General features: G+C 45.9%; 1 protein-coding gene and 1 non-coding gene across 2 annotated transcripts in view; both read left to right on the forward strand.

Moving 5' to 3' along the window:
* The first annotated feature begins 1,771 nt into the window (after positions 1-1,771).
* ME2 (malic enzyme 2) overlaps positions 1,772-15,700 on the forward strand; it is a 40,222-nt gene continuing 26,293 nt past the window's right edge. Inside the window, exon 1 of the mRNA XM_053408901.1 lies at positions 1,772-1,918. The gene's annotated coding sequence lies outside the window, so the exon portion shown is untranslated. The remainder of the gene's footprint in view (positions 1,919-15,700) is intronic.
* TRNAI-GAU (transfer RNA isoleucine (anticodon GAU)) lies at positions 14,442-14,515 on the forward strand. Its single transcript has one exon. It is a non-coding gene; the product is annotated as a tRNA-Ile (tRNA).

Genomic DNA, 15,700 nt, shown 5'->3' on the forward strand with positions numbered 1-15,700 from the left:
CATCTGCCCCAGATGCAATACAATATGTCCCTCCAGTATCTGTCTCTATACCCACAGCAGGTGCTGCAACCTTTCAACGATTTGATGTCATCTGCCAGAGGTGCACTCCTCCATTGTCTCCCAAGACAGTCAGCCCTGTCCCTCACAGAACTTAAATTTCACTGTGACGCGGGATTGATAGTTAAGCCGCTCTGGAAATTGTATCTGTGGAGGAAATAAGGGCCTCCTAGCAATTCTCAGCACCCTTAACAACTGCAGCAGCTCCCAATATCCTTTGGGGAAGCCATGACTGTTCAAAGTGATATCATAGTGCTTTAAAAGTGGTATCATAGTGCTTTAAATGGTGTGAATATGGCCACAGTCATGCATCTCTAGGTGCCCTCAGTCAATCCCAAGCTATCTCTCTCTGCTGCTGCCTCTTACGCAACTATTGTTTTGTCATACCCTTTACACCCACCTCCTCTCTATTCACCTGGAGAGGTGTCCCTATTTACCAAGCTCTGGTGTGTACAAACATGTAAGGCTGGAAGGATAAACCTCCTATCGGTTTGGACATTTGGCAGCTTACATTAATAAATGTGTCTTATGTGTGTGGGGGAGGAGGTGTTATTGTTTTGTTTTTCATTATGTTATGTATCTTTGTGTTTCTAAATTGTAAACTGTCCTGTATTTCTCGGATGAAGGGTGGTGCATAAATGTAATAAAATAAAACTACCTACCTCACAGAGTTGTTGTGAGAATCAAATGAGGAGGAGGAGGAGAAGTGCAAACATATTGAGCTCCTTGGAGAAAAAGGTTGGATATAAATCAGTGGTAAAGGTAAAGGGACCCCTGACCATTAGGTCCAGTTGTGCCCGACTCTGGGGCTGCAGCGCTCATCTCGCTTTATTAGCTGAGGGAGCCAGCGTACAGCTTCCGGGTCATGTGGCCAGCATGACTAAGCCGCTTCTGGCGAACCAGAGCAGCGCACAGAAATGCCATTTACCTTCCCGCCGGAGCGGTACCTATTTATCTACTTGCACTTTGACGTGCTTTCGAACTGCTAGGTTGGCAGGAGCAGGGACCGAGCAACGGGAGCTCACCCCGTTGCGGGGATTTGAACCGCCGACCTTCTGATCGGAAAGTCCTAGGCTCTGTGGTTTAACCCACAGTGCCACCCGCGTCCCAATCAGTGCTATTTTTCTGGAAAAAGAGGTGCCGGAACTCAAAATGAAAGCCTCCCTTGTTCTCTTATAATGGCAATGGTGTCCACCTGAGAGGTGCCGGAACTGAGTTCTGGTGAGTCCCTGCTGAAAAAAAGCCCTGTCAACAAAATACGTATTTGCTTGGCTACAGGTGGCCAGCAACACGTGGAGGAATTTCAGGTGACCGCCAAACGCTCGTGCGAACTCTCTCATAGACTTCCTCTTTAAATCAGCGCCGGCTGGCCAAGCCGCACTCACCAGCCTCGCGTCGCTTTCCTTGCCTCCCAAGTCCGCCATCATCTCCCCAGCCAGAAGTTTTCCTCTGCATCCCGGCGCGGTGGTCCTTCTGAAGATGCTTTATCCTTACGAGAGCGCTCTGATTGGCTGCTCCGGCCAGCTTATCAGCATAATTCAAATAAGCCCCTCCGCATCCCCTCCCTTCCGCCTTCCGTGGTTCCACGGCGAGAGCGGCGGGACCGAGCTGCGGAAGCCGCATTGGCTGGCGGCCGCTCCAGGCTTTCTACTCGCCTACGCCTTTCATTGGTCGGGCTGCGATGTCGCTCAGCGAGGGAAGACCCGCCCCCCAGGGTGTTGCTCCCTGACTCCGGCTTGCGTGCTTCATTCACTCCCGGGGCCTGCAGGAGGATCGTGGGCTTGACAGAGGGCTTAGATGGTGGAATAGCATCACAAAGCGCTGCGACGAAGAGCAGAAGGTGTCGGCAGCCACTTGCCTGGTAAACTATTTCGCACTTTTATTAAAATCTACAACCTGGGTCTCTTATGGTTGCCCTTTGTAGTCATATTAATTTTATTTTCTTCCTGGTTGCTTTTCAGTTCAGTCCCTTTCCCTCCCGGGACCTGTCTTTTAGACTCTCAGTGTACCTTTACATATATACATATACTCTTCATGTATGTGTGTGTGTTTGCTGTGGGCAAATTCATAATTAAACTGCAGCTCAAGCTGGTATTACTATTATTAATAATTATTATATTATAATATAATTAATAATAATAATAATAATAATAATAATAATAATAATAATAATAATAATTCATCATAGCAGTGGCCGCTGGATGGGTCACCCTGTTTCAAATAGCATTTTGAAACTTGCTTGGGAAATAGTGCTTCTCCGCAGGCCCTCTGTTGAGTGATTTAGGATGCGGGTAGAATTGTGTGTCTTTAGGTAGACTGTTAAGCATCCATGCTGTGGGGTGGTGATCTCCTAAAAATAATTTGTCTTTAGAAATTAGATCAAACAGATTTTTCGCTTGGGCAGGTCGAGCCCCCTCCTGCTCAGATCTATATCCGATTTATTTTTCGCAGTCCTCTGTTTGCAAATCATTACTTCCAAGAGTGGAGACCATTTGCACTCCTGCAGGCTGCTTACTGGTATCTGGCAAGGTTCCTTGGGACAGCGCAATCTGCTTGGGACAGTGTCTATGGTTTTATTTTGAAGGAAACAAGCTGTCTGAAATGAAGTGCGTGTGTTATAAAAGCAAGTGAGAGCATATTTGCAAGAAACCTTCACTTTAGTGAAGACTTGTCAATAAAGAGCCAGGGCTGTGTGGGGAAGGAAACTTATCCTGAAGGGTAGCTAAACCTTCAAGCTAAAATCTGATGGTAGTTGAGCTTTAAAACTAGTCATCCTTATTGCTGCACGTCCAGCCCTTAGAGCAAAGCCATTTTGTGTGTCAGCTCTTGGCCTGAAGTGAACCTCTCTCTTCTCAACCGTAAAAGTCAGGAAGTGAAGATTTCAGACTCGGAAGCAAACATTTTCACTCAGCTAATCTGGGTTTGATCGCAGATTTCTTTTGCAGTGACTTTGACATATGTAGAGCCAAAACGTCACTTAGAGCTTGCAGCAGCGAAGGGAGAAAGAAAAATCCCATTCTAATGGGCCATAGAAAGGGGACCAGAATAGAAATAATGAAATGTTCCTTGTAAGTTTATCACGTAAACTGCAGAAATAGCAACAACTAATTGATGGTTAATTCTTGACTCTTTTTCCTGATCCTTTCTTTGCTTGTGGTTCACTGGAATATTATTTTCCATTCCACCTTCAATTGCTACAAATAAAGACCACTTGTGCTGTCAGCACAGCCAGAGTGACTTTTGCTTTCTGTTGTATGAAACCATTTCCTTAGTTTGGAGGGACATACGCAGAACACAGGAATGTCTCTCCTTAGCAGGTGGACTGGTGGCTGTGGTATTTTCTATAGTGTTCAATCTGTTCCTTGTAATATGCTCAGTGGCTCACTTGCTAGAGCCACCTGCCATGTGCACATCTTTGCATGTAGAGTACCGTACTTTGGCTTCTGCCACCTGCTTATGTGTTCCAGAGCACTGTAAATGTCCTGTGAGAAACTGCTGCATGGAAAATTCTGCGTTGTAGTATTGGGCTTGGAGCTGTCAATCTTACTGCATTTTATGTGGTGGAGGGGTATAACAAACATACCCACAGTGACAAGTGCCTTCTCTTCAGTTTCTTTCATAAGTCCCTGAAAATTAGCGCAATGGGGGGAAAATAGCCATGAGAACTTAGTTGTGTGTTGTCTGTCCTCATCCTTTTCTGCTCTGTGTTATAATAATAATAATAATAATAATAATAATAATAATAATAATAAATTTTATTTATATCCCGCCCTCCCCAGCCGAAGCCGGGCTCAGGGCGGCTAACAACAATAAAACAATACAAAAGTACAACACAAACAACACTCTAAAATCATTCATTATAAAATTAATTAAATTCAAGCCACTGGCCACCATTGGGCCAGAGCTCCGCGAAGATTGCCGAGGGAGGGAGTCAGGCTGTGCAAAGGTTCTTTTGCAGGCCAAATTAAGCAGCTTTTTAGCAGCGGGGGTGTGAGGGGAGAGGTTGAAAACCCCACCCACTTCACACACTGGTCTTCCACTTTCCTTTGCAGGTTATTGTTTATTTATTTAAAATATGCATAACCTGCCTTTCAGGGTCAAAATCAATAGCTGAACTGCAGCAGGCCTATTAAGAGCCTTAATCACAAGAAAGCAGCAGTGAATCGATAAGTTTTTATGGCCTTGTGTATCACGACAAAAGCAGAGTTCCACACAGCTGGAAAATGGTTCCATGTCCACAGTTTGTAAAACAAAGCACACAAAAATGCAAGGACAAACTATGTTTGATATGTGGTCTTTAAAATCCCCTGTTGTTGGGAATGGAGTGCGGCTTGTCATAGGATGAGGTAGGTTCTCTTTTTTTAGCATTATGAAATCCTAAGAGCTAACATTAACAGGAAATAAAGTAGAGAGACAATGTTAGAGAGTCCCTTCTTAGACAATTGCATCACATACTTACATACTCCTTCATCCCTGAAAGGAGCAAACCTAAAACTTGCTTCTAGTTTGAACAAGCTGGTTGTAGATGTGTTTTGCTTGCCACAGAAGTGCCACTTTGAAGTTTCTTTTCTTTGTCTCTGTGATGCTCTCTGTTTCATACACAGGCAAAGGAATTAAATACTGTATGCCTACTTTTACTATTTACACTATTAGGAGGCTTTAACTACAGGTCTGAGGGACGCGGGTGGCGCTGTGGGTAAAACCTCAGTGCCTAGGACTTGCTGATCGTAAGGTCAGCGGTTCGAATCCCCGCGGCGGGGTGAGCTCCCGTCGTTCGGTCCCAGCTCCTGCCCAACTAGCAGTTCGAAAGCACCCCTAAGTGCAAGTAGATAAATAGGTACCGCTTTATAGCGGGAAGGTAAACGGCGTTTCCGTGTGCTTCGTCACGCTGGCAACGTGACCCGGAAGTGTCTTCGGACGGCTCCCGGCCTCTTGAGCGAGATGAGCGCGCAACCCTAGAGTCGGGCACCGTACAGGCAGGGGTACCTTTACCTTTACCTTTAACTACAGGTCTAGAAACAAACTATTAAAAACGGGCATTAACGTGTTTCCAATTTTGCTACTCTGTCTATAAAGTCAAGAAGTCCAAAGTAGATTATTTAGGACCACCTGAAAATATGTGGTTGCTCACTGCACTCCAGTACATTATATATTTTTGATGTAGTCATCATCTTGAGCAAGATAATTGCATCAATATGTCTGTAACATCTAACGTAAATGTCTTCACTTTTTTCCTGCGGGACAAAAATGTGAAGAATTAACTGATTCTGAAATCTAATATGCAGAGGCAGTGTCTCTGTTTGAAGCAGAGGCATAATGCATCGATCAATTTGTACCTGGAACTTGCCCAGCTTAATGAATTATAGCCTGTTTTATCTCTGCTAAAGCGGTGAGCCAATCTAGCATGAGCTGTTCCGTCTCAAGCTTATAAAAAGGTCTGGCTATTTCCACAAAAAGAGCAAACGCTTAGTACTGTGATTCATCTTGCTCGTTCTAAGGAGCATAAAGTCCTTCATTTTAATGGTCCTCATGCCTTTGGATGAGGTCTAATCCTGTACAAGGTCTCTGCTCTTTATTACTTTGGACTGCAGATTGGAGGCCCATGTGGTCTTTTTAAAAAAGAAAATAATCTTCCCCACAGAAAGCTAGCATGTCAGGGAGAAAGGCTCCCATATCTCCTAGTTTTCAGAGGGCAGGGAGTTCAGTATGCTCAAGGAAATAGGTTGCCCTTCTCCTGACATGCTAGGTTTCTATGCGCAAGGAAGGATTCGCATGGAGGAGTGTTTCGTTTTGTGAGGCTCCACATGGAGCCTGAAGTGGTTTGGCCAATAACATAGACTTACCATCTTAGTGTAAGGGACACGAGTGGCGCTGTGGGTTAAACCACAGAGCCTAGGACTTGCTGATCAGAAGGTTGGCGGTTCGAATCCCCGCAACGGGGTGAGCTCCCGTTGCTCGGTCCCTGCTCCTGCCAACCTAGCAGTTTGAAAGCACGTCAAAGTGCAAGTAGATAAATAGGTACCGCTCCGGCGGGAAGGTAAACGGCGTTTCCGTGCGCTGCTCTGGTTCGCCAGAAGCGGCTTAGTCATGCTGGCCACATGACCCGGAAGCTGTATACCAGCTCCCTCAGCCAATAAAGCAGATGAGCGCCGCAACCCCAGAGTTGGCTACGACTGGACCTAATAGTCAGGGGTCCCTTTACCTTTACCATCTTAGTGAGGCCCTTTCCCCTCCTTCCAAATGGTGCCTCATTACCTGAAGCACTTTCCCCTTAATAGTTCTGGTGCTGGAAGTTAGTTGGGCTATGGGAGGAGGAGGAGAAGTCAAGGGAAGGCTTAGTTTTCTTCACCCGCATGCCCCCTTTTTGGTGAAAATAAAAACAGACACCTCTGCTTTATCCATGAGCAGGATCTCTCAGCATAGACCTCTCTGCTTATTCTATTTCTGTGTTTAGATGGTGTGCATTCTCCTCCCCACTCCCCATTTCATCCTCCTAACAGCAACCCTGTGAGGTAGGTTAGGCTGAGAGTCAGGGACCGTCCCAAGTTCACCCAGTGAACTGCATGACTGAGTGGGGATTCGAACCTTGGTCTCCCAGGTCGTAGCCCAGCGCTCGAACTTCTCTCCCCATTGCACACCCGCTTCCCAGCCCGTGCGTTTCACTGGCCTAACTTCGCACCCTACTGGAGTGTTTTTGCCTGGCTGGAATTTGCCTCCCACTTGTCTTGATAGAGGGTATGTGTGAATGTGTGTAGGAACTAGCCAAGCTCAGAAAAATAAAATTTACATCCTTGAGCCGTCCACTTTCCCCCATGTTTGGTGTAAACATTGCTTTGACTGCTTTTGAATAACTTTTTTTTTTAAATCAAAAGAAATGTACATTCCTTTTTTAAAAAAAATCATTTTTATTAATTTTCCAATAAAAAACCTCCAATCACCATATCCAATCATAATCCAATTAAAACAAAAAACTAAAATAAAAAAGTCCAAATTAGAATCCAAATTGTAATTATTAATTTTTCGGGGCTCCCCATAGTCTGGACCTCTGAAGCATATCTCCACATCTCAGTCCTGCCTCTCCTCCTTGTTTTCATATTTTCCACATCCCGATTTTAACGCTTTAAAGTTCTCTGTCTCTGTCTCTACGATTCTCAATCGTGTCAGGAATCATATATCCTTTCGTCCATCGAATACAGCTTTATCTGTGTCTGTATATTTTTCCAACTGTCTATTTGCCAGCACAGCTTCCCCTGACTCCATTCCAGTCCGGGCTGTTGTCCAAGTCTGTTATCTGAAGTTTCATGACGCAGCAACTCCCAAGTCGTTAATCCTTCCAATCCGGGCTGTTATCCAAACCTTCCTTTGGAGATTTAATGACACAGTACCTTCCACATTGTTGAGTTGTTATTATAAATTGTTGGGCAAACTTTGCAATATTGCAGTGTAAATAAACTGTATTCCACAGATATAAGTCATTTGACGATCGATCGCCAGAAATGTACTCTCTCGTGCCCCGCCTTCATTTTCTTTTTTGAAAAAAATGTTAATGATAACTACCCCTGAGTGTTAGGGGCTGGCTGGAGACGAATAATGTAAATGCATCAGCTGGCTCTAATATTTATTTATTTTATGGAATTTATACACTGCTAGATTGTAAAAAAATAAATAAAAATAAACCTGTAAATGGTTTACAGATAATATAAAACAATGATTTTATCAACAAGAAATATTATTGCAAAAATAGAATATATTTAGCTATGCCTTCCCTTCCCCCCTGACGGGCGGCTTGCAGATAAAATAAGAAGAGAACAAGAATTAACAACAGTAATTTGGAAAAGCTCAAACTAACAATAAGCCAAAAACAGATTGAAACTCAACATCAGTGTACACTGGGTCCCACTGATGGGAAACATTTGCTCCCTAGATAAGCGCCTTTGTACAGTGCTAACGATTAGTTTGAACTGGCCTGCTGCCCTTCTGATAAGAGGTTTCCCCTCAGAAACCAACAATCGTCTGTGACTCAGAGAAATACCGTCTTCCAGATACCAAAAATTATTGGCTGTGTGAAATCGAGATGGGTAATGCATTTAGGCGGGGGAAAGCCATTGGTGCCTCTGGTCTGATTGAACGGAAATCACATCTGTCAAGGAAAAAAATGGGTGTGAGACCTTTTCCACATAAAATCAGGCAGGGAGCTGTAGGAAGCCGACCTCTGACTTAGCGAACCTGGGGTTGTATTCAACCAAGCCCTGCTCAGAGTAATCCCTTTGAAATTAATGCACCTACTTTGTGACCTATGGGTTTACTCTGGGTAGAACTAGCATCCCAGGGTGCCATCAAGATTACTGGGCGACCTTGGGCCAGCCAATGTCTCTGAGCTACCCTACCTCACAGGATTGTTGTGAAGATAAAATGGGAAGGAGGAGAATCATGTCTGTCACCAGTTCCACAGGGCAGGCGCCACTACCGAGAAGGCCCTCTGCCTGGTTCCCTGTAACCTCACTTCTCGCAGCGAGGGAACCACCAGAAGGCCCTTGGCACTGGACCTCAGTGTCCGGGCAGAACGATGGGGGTGGAGACGCTCCTTCAGGTATACTGGGCCGAGGCTGTTTAGGGCTTTCAAGGTCAGCACCAACACTTTGAATTTTGCTCCGAAATGCACTGGGATCCAATGAAGATCTTTCAGGACCGGTGTTATATGGTCTCAGCGGCCACTCCCAGTCACCAGTCTCGCTGCCGCATATGATATGATATGATAGCCATCTTCAAATATCTCAAGGGGTGTCCTATGGAAGATGGAGCAAGCTTGTTCACTCCTGCTCTGGAGGGTAGGATTTGAACCAATGGCTTCAAGTTACAAGAAAGGAGATTTGGACTGAACAACAGGACTAAATAACAGGAACAACTTTCTGACAGCAAGAGCTGTTTGACAGTGGAACGGTCTCCCTCAGGAGGTGGTAGAACATAGCTGTCAAGCGTCCCTTATTTGGTGGGACAGTCCCTTATCCCAGTGCCATGTCCCGCTGCTGTCCCTTATTGATGAGGCTTCGTTTGGCTGCTGGCTGGGCTTTCTGCCTTTGGCTTGGAGGGGCTCAGAAGTTGAACATACCTGTGCCCGGAAAATCCCTTATTTTGGCTGCTGATCCCTTATTTTCAAATCTGTAAGTTGACAGCTACCGTATTTTTCGCTCTATAGGGCGCACCGGCCCATAGGATGCACCTCTTTTTTTGGGGGGGGGAAATGAATAAAAAAAATATATTCCCCCCCCCAGCCGCGGCTGCCGCCCCAAGCCTTGCGAACACTCGCCCGAAGCATGGAGAGCCCTCCTGAGGGCTCCCCGTGCTTCGGGTGACAGGCTGCCGCCCCAAGCCTCGCGCGCCCGTCGGGACCTCCCACCGGGCGCGCAAGGCTTGCGGACACTCGCCCGAAGCACGGGGAGCCCTCCAGAGGGGTCCCCGTGCTTCGAGTGACAGGCTGCCGCCCCAAGCCTCATGCGCTCGGTGGGACCTCCCGCCGGGCGCGCAAGGCTTGCGGACACTCGCCCAAAGCACGGGGAGCCCTCCGGAGGGCTCCCCGTGCTTCGGGCGACAGGTTGCCGCGCCAAGCCTCGCGCGCTCCCGCCGGGCGCGCAAGGCTTGCGGACACTCGCGGGGGCTGCAGGCTGCTGCCCGCAAGCCTTGTGAGCCCACGGGAACTCCCGCCGGGCTTGCAAGGCTTGCGGATAGCTTCCTGAAGCCTGGAGAGCGAGAGGGGTCGGTGCGCACCGATGCCTCTCGCTCTCCAGGCTTCAGCGAAAGCCTGCATTCGCACCATAGGACGCACACACATTTCCCCTTCATTTTTGGAGGGGAAAAAGTGCGTCCTATGGTGCGAAAAATACGGTATGTGGTAGACTCCCCTTCGTTGGAGGTTTTCCAGCAGAGGTTCAGTGGCCATCTGTCATGGATGCTTTAGCTGATATTCCTGCATTGCAAGGGGTCTTTCCCAACTCTATGATTCCCCCTGTCCCAGCACCATGGCTCCCTTCTGCATCCTTGGTTTGCCACAATTGCATTTACTCCCCTTCCCCCAAAAACAAAAACATTGAAGGGGATTCAATCGCAGCTGTATCCCTTTTCAAATCATCGCTTCCCCCTGCATCCGTGGCTTGCCAAGTCCACATCTTTCTGATTTCCTCCTCGTCTGAACTGCTGTGGCTTTTCAACTTACCTCCTACTTACCTGTTTGCTGAGCATTCCTCCCCCAGGAAAGCTGCGCCAGTGCTTTGTGTGGAGTAAGTGACCACATTAGTGATAGTTAAGTGGTCGCCCCCACTTCTGCTTGTCCCACTGCTCCCCCCCACCCCGGGAAAACCCGCTGTTCACCGCTGAATCAGAATAAACATGTTATATACTGAGTTGAATAGGATCCAGAATGCAGCAGTCTGATTGGCCCTAGAACAATAGGATTCAGAATGCAGCAGTCTGATTGGTCCGGAGGAGCCACCCAATCCAACTCCAGGTAGAAGTGAATCCGCAACCTGATTGGCCTACAGGAGAATCCCAGAATTAGCCAATCACCTGGGGCCCATTGTGTAAATTATGTGCAGTGGTACCTCGGGTTGCATACGCTTCAGGTTACATATGCTTCAGGTTACAGACTCCGCTAACTCAGAAATAGTGCTTCAGGTTAAGAACTTTGCTTCAGGATGAGAACAGAAATCGTGTTCCGGTGGTGCGGTGGCAGCAGGAGGCCCCATTAGCTAAAGTGGTGCTTCAGGTTAAGAACAGTTTCAGGTTAAGAACGGACCTCCGGAATGAATTAAGTACTTAACCTGAGGTACCACTGTTTATAAAGCAGACATTTCTGGGAACTTCCATTCCTCACTACTATGAGCTGAATAAAGAGCATGAAATCCACACATTAATTGGTCAAAACATTAATTGGTTTTTCTGCGGATAGCAGTTTGTTCCGCTTCAGCAGTAAATAGCAGGTTTTCTAAGAGAAAACTGTGTGACAAATGAAAAACTACTTGGACTCATGCGTAGACAGCACAGGACAAGTGGGGAAAAAATCTCTTGGGCTTTGTGGGTGAGCCCTAAGCCTGAAACCACTGCAAGATGTCCTTGTTTTGCCAAGCTGGTATGTGGCACACTTGACTCAACCTTGCACGCTCATATTCACACGCTCACCTGGGGCGATTAGCAGTAGCCCCTAGGTGAGCAGGGGCTTGGCAAGTGCCCTGCCCCATTTCCCCCACCCTACCTCATTCTCTCAACTCCTGCTTGCCCCCATGGTTTAAAGCACCGGGGCAACTATTCTTACCCTTGGCAAAAAGAAATTTTAAAAAGCAAACAAACCTAATGTGTGTGTTCTCCTTGTGTTGAAAAACTAAATTAAGAAATTAATTTGAAGGACAAGTCGAAAGTCCGAATTCATTATGGTTTAATCGGCATTTATTTTAAATTATGAGTTCAAGGACAGAGTTCGGGAGAGAATAAGTAATGGCTAATTAGATTGTACCGGGGCCAGATGACACTTGTATCATATTTCATTTGTTCCTCCTCCTGCAACGGGAGAGCAATCCGGTTCCACAGGTTGCTCATTAACTGGAGACAGGTAAATTAATTTGTTGGGAGGAGTACCTTCTGTTGGCTTTATATCATGGCTAAATATATTTGAAGGTGCTTAGCCTCCTCTAATGGATGCCTGTCAGTAATGCAGAGGAGAACGTAGTGCTAATTGCTGTCAAATTGGGATCCAAGGACCAGCGTTATTTGAGGTGCAACCCCCGTAGCAATTGACGAATCTGTCTAGAGTTGCCTTTCAGACTGTGTCCAGGGAAATTACCTTTCAGAGGGGTTTATTGGAGAACTCCAACTGATTCACAGCTTCTTCACTGAGGCATTGCAGAGCATAACTTCAAAGCATTAGTTAATTAGTTCCATTAAAAGCCGAGTGGCAAATAAGCTCCAAAATCTTTTTGTTGTTTGACAGGTTCTAAAAACCTTCAACCTAGCTCAAGTTCTCCTGTTTGAATTGTCTATGTACTAATGGCATCTCTTCAATAAATTGGATTTGATACAGATTTCTGCCATAGATCTTTCTCAACCGATTAATTCCAGCAGGCCAGCTGGGTTTTGTCCCCAGTCACCTAAGCGCTCTTCAGAAAGCAGCTTGTGTTTCTGTTAGCAACGAAGTTTCTGTTGCTAGGCTGTAAATGAATAAACTTGGCCACAGGTCCCTCTGAACTAGCCTGATTTGAAAGAAAACTTCTTATCCGTATTCTTTTTACTTTGATTTGTTTTTAAAGGGCCTACACAGCAAAGGTTTGCAGATGTGCACCAAATTCGTGATTTAGAAAACAAAGTCGCTTCTCTCTCCCATAATACCTGCATCTTAAAGCGGGCAGCTAAGAGAGATGGAACTCAAGGCAGACTAAAAATAAAAAGGCACAGTCGGTTCCCGCGTTGCTGTCGGAACTTTCCAAAGGACATTTGGAGGTTTTTACATTCCTGGCAATGGATTTTTTTTAAAAAAGAGCAATTTATGGCAGTAACCTCCCCTTGTATAATAGGGAGCTGAATCTTGATTTCAAAGCCATACTTAATATAGAGAGATATTTTATAATGGTCAAAGACCAGCTCACATAACACAATAAAAACAGCGTTCATAAAGATAAAATATACAATTAGAGCAGATTTCAGCAATAGCTCATGTGTTAAAATTGAGATATATACATACACCTGTACAACTGAGATTTGGGCTACCATAAAAATTGACCCCGAGGCACCCTAAAGGACGACTTCAGCTTTTCCCTAATAAGCTGTTTTATTCTAGAGGATGATCTGTGCCTACAAATCTGGGTGCAGAATCTGGCCAGGTCGTCTTGTCATCTTTGCCCAAGAGGAGAGAATTAAGTTTAGACTTGTCTGAAAGATTGGCGAGCCTCTTCAGCAAAGGGTCAATGGTGTCTCTACGAATCCCAGCATAAAAAGGACGCCTAAAAATATATATATATTTGGGGCTTCCTATTGCTGTAAACAAAAATTGCCCTTTTCCCTTATGGGGTATCCAAGAGTCCTTACATAGGTTCCCTATTAATAGGAGAGAATAACAGAGGCCAACCGGAGAATATTGAGAAGCAAAGCAGCTAGTAAGCTTGATCTTTATTGATCTGTTGCAACAGGGTGCTCCCCTCACCTGCAGGAGAGAGGAGGAACCCAGAAAAATGGCGTGCACGGCCTTATAAAGACTTCTGAAATTGCCACCCTGTAGATCAAGACCACCCCCAGAAACATCATACATACATCACAGAAGGGGTGTAACCTAAGACCACCCCTCAGATACATCATACCTACATCACAAAAAAGGCGGTCTAAAACAGAAATTTTGAATGTTGTTTTTCTCCTGTCGTTGTGGCAGGTTACTTGATTGGATTTCCTGGGGAGCCTGGCCATTCTTTTGTAGTGATAAATACTTAGTTCCTGAGCCAGGCCACAGGCTCACACCCTATTCATATCTTAAATGTGCCCTTAAGACAGGATTTGTGAGGAAAGAGACAACGGGGAGGTTTCACACTTTGACCTTGTAGAGAAAACATTTACCCAGTTTAGGAATCAAAATGGTTCCAGGTTGGTCTTCCTGTGCTGATCTATGTATGTGCTTTGTTGATACACTTATGAACACTAAACATATATCTAAGACCGCAAAATTCCTATCACAATATTTCCCCTAATGGGCAGGTGCAAAGTCTCTATGTGTACAGGACTTTTCCATAGGAGCCTTCCAGTTCTGATGAGGGCAAGGCCGAGTTTCTAGCAAGAGTTAAAGCCCTTCTTAGCATTTCTGGGTGCGAGGAAATAGAGATATGTTGCTGCAATGGCTACGTATCTCCCGTTTTCTATGACAGCTGGACATATAAAGGGCCCCATTACCTTCAGTAGCTTAGGGCCTCATCAAACCTTTATAACCACTTCCCCAACTCACTAGTTTATAATTGATTAACATAATGTTGTGCCTAGAACTTTGACTGTTTCCCCTGCTAATTAATCAATAACTTGAGACATGGAACAGTATGCTATTCAAAAGAGGCCTCCACCAGAATTTCATTTTCATTGGTGTTTAAAATATGTTGGCATCTCACTCCTTCCTCCGCCACATTTAATATTCTATAAAATGACATTAGAAAACCAGATAAAATGATTCTGGGGCCCAAATGAGACCAATGAAACACCGTTTTGTCATCCCTGCTATGGCATATCAAAGAACACCCCCCCTTTTCCCCTGTTGAAAAATTCAGCATTTATAGGCATGAACTCTGCTTCAAACCATGAAATGCAGGTTGCACCCAAGCTTGCAAAACAAATACTTAAGACTCAATAGATGCTGCTGTTGTTATAGTGCCTGGATAGCTCAGTTGGTTAGAGCGTGGTGCTGATAACGCCACGGTTGCAGGTTCGATCCCCGTATGGGGCAGCTGCAGAGTCGTGCATTGCAGGCGGTTGGGCGAGATGATCTTTAGGGTCCCTTCCAACTTTAAGATTTTATTTATATTGTGCCATGTATGAGATGCTTTACTAAAGTCCCTACTGCAAAGGGCTAGCAATCTTAAAATATACCCGAGGAAGAATGGTAGAATGTACCCTACGTACCCCTTTCCTGGAATGGGATTGTTTCAGTTACAGGTACTTTGGTTTAGCTACAGCAGGGACGTCCCACTCCCAATAGACTGCGATCTGCTCACAGTCTTAAAAAAAACTGGCAGTGATCACCATCTACCTGTTGGACATGCCTGAGCCACAGTAAGAACATAGTAAGAGCTCTGTTGCATCAGGTCAGTGGCCCACCTGGTCTAACATCCTTTGGCCAACCAGACTCCCGTGGGAATATCCCTCTCCCCTTCTGCGCTTTCTATCAGCTGGCCTTTGGAAGCATAGCTGCCTCTGACCATCATGGCTCACAGCTGTGGATTAGCCGTCCAAGTTGGTGTCGATCACTACATCTTGTGCGAATGAATTCCACAGGTTAGCTGTGCAGAGAAATGCCTTCTTTTGTCTATTCTGAATCTTCCAGCATTCAGCTTCATTGGACGTCTCTGAGCCTCTAGGGCAGCCTTTCTCAACCTGTGGGTCCCCAGATGTTGTTGAACTACAACTCCCATCACCCCTAGCTAGCAAGGCCAGAGCTCAGGGATGGTGGGAGTTGTAGTCCAACAACATCTGGGGACCCACAGGTTGAGAAAGGCTGCTCTCGGGTTATGAGAATTAAATTTGCGATTTCTGCAACGCGGCAAACGATGGCACACGATGGACACGAGTGGTGCTGTGGTCTAAACCACCGAGCCTCTTGGGCTTGTTGATCAGAAGGTTGATCAGAAGATCAGAAGGTCGGCGGTTTGAATCCCCGCGGTGGAGTGAGCTGTTGCTGTGTCCCAGCTCCCGCCTGCCTAGCAGTTCGAAAGCACGCCAGTGTGAGCAGATAACTAGATACCATTGTAGCGGGAAGGTAAACGGCGTTTCTGTGTGCTCTGGTTTCCATCACAGTGTCCTGTTGCGCCAGAAGCAGCTTAGTCTTGCTGGCCACACGACGTGGAAAACTGTCTGTGGATAAAAGCCCGCTCCCTCTGCCTGAAAAGCGAGATGAGTGCTACACCCCATAGTT

The sequence above is a fragment of the Podarcis raffonei genome, chromosome 11 (genome assembly GCF_027172205.1).
Source record: "Podarcis raffonei isolate rPodRaf1 chromosome 11, rPodRaf1.pri, whole genome shotgun sequence".
Lineage (NCBI taxonomy): Eukaryota > Metazoa > Chordata > Lepidosauria > Squamata > Lacertidae > Podarcis > Podarcis raffonei.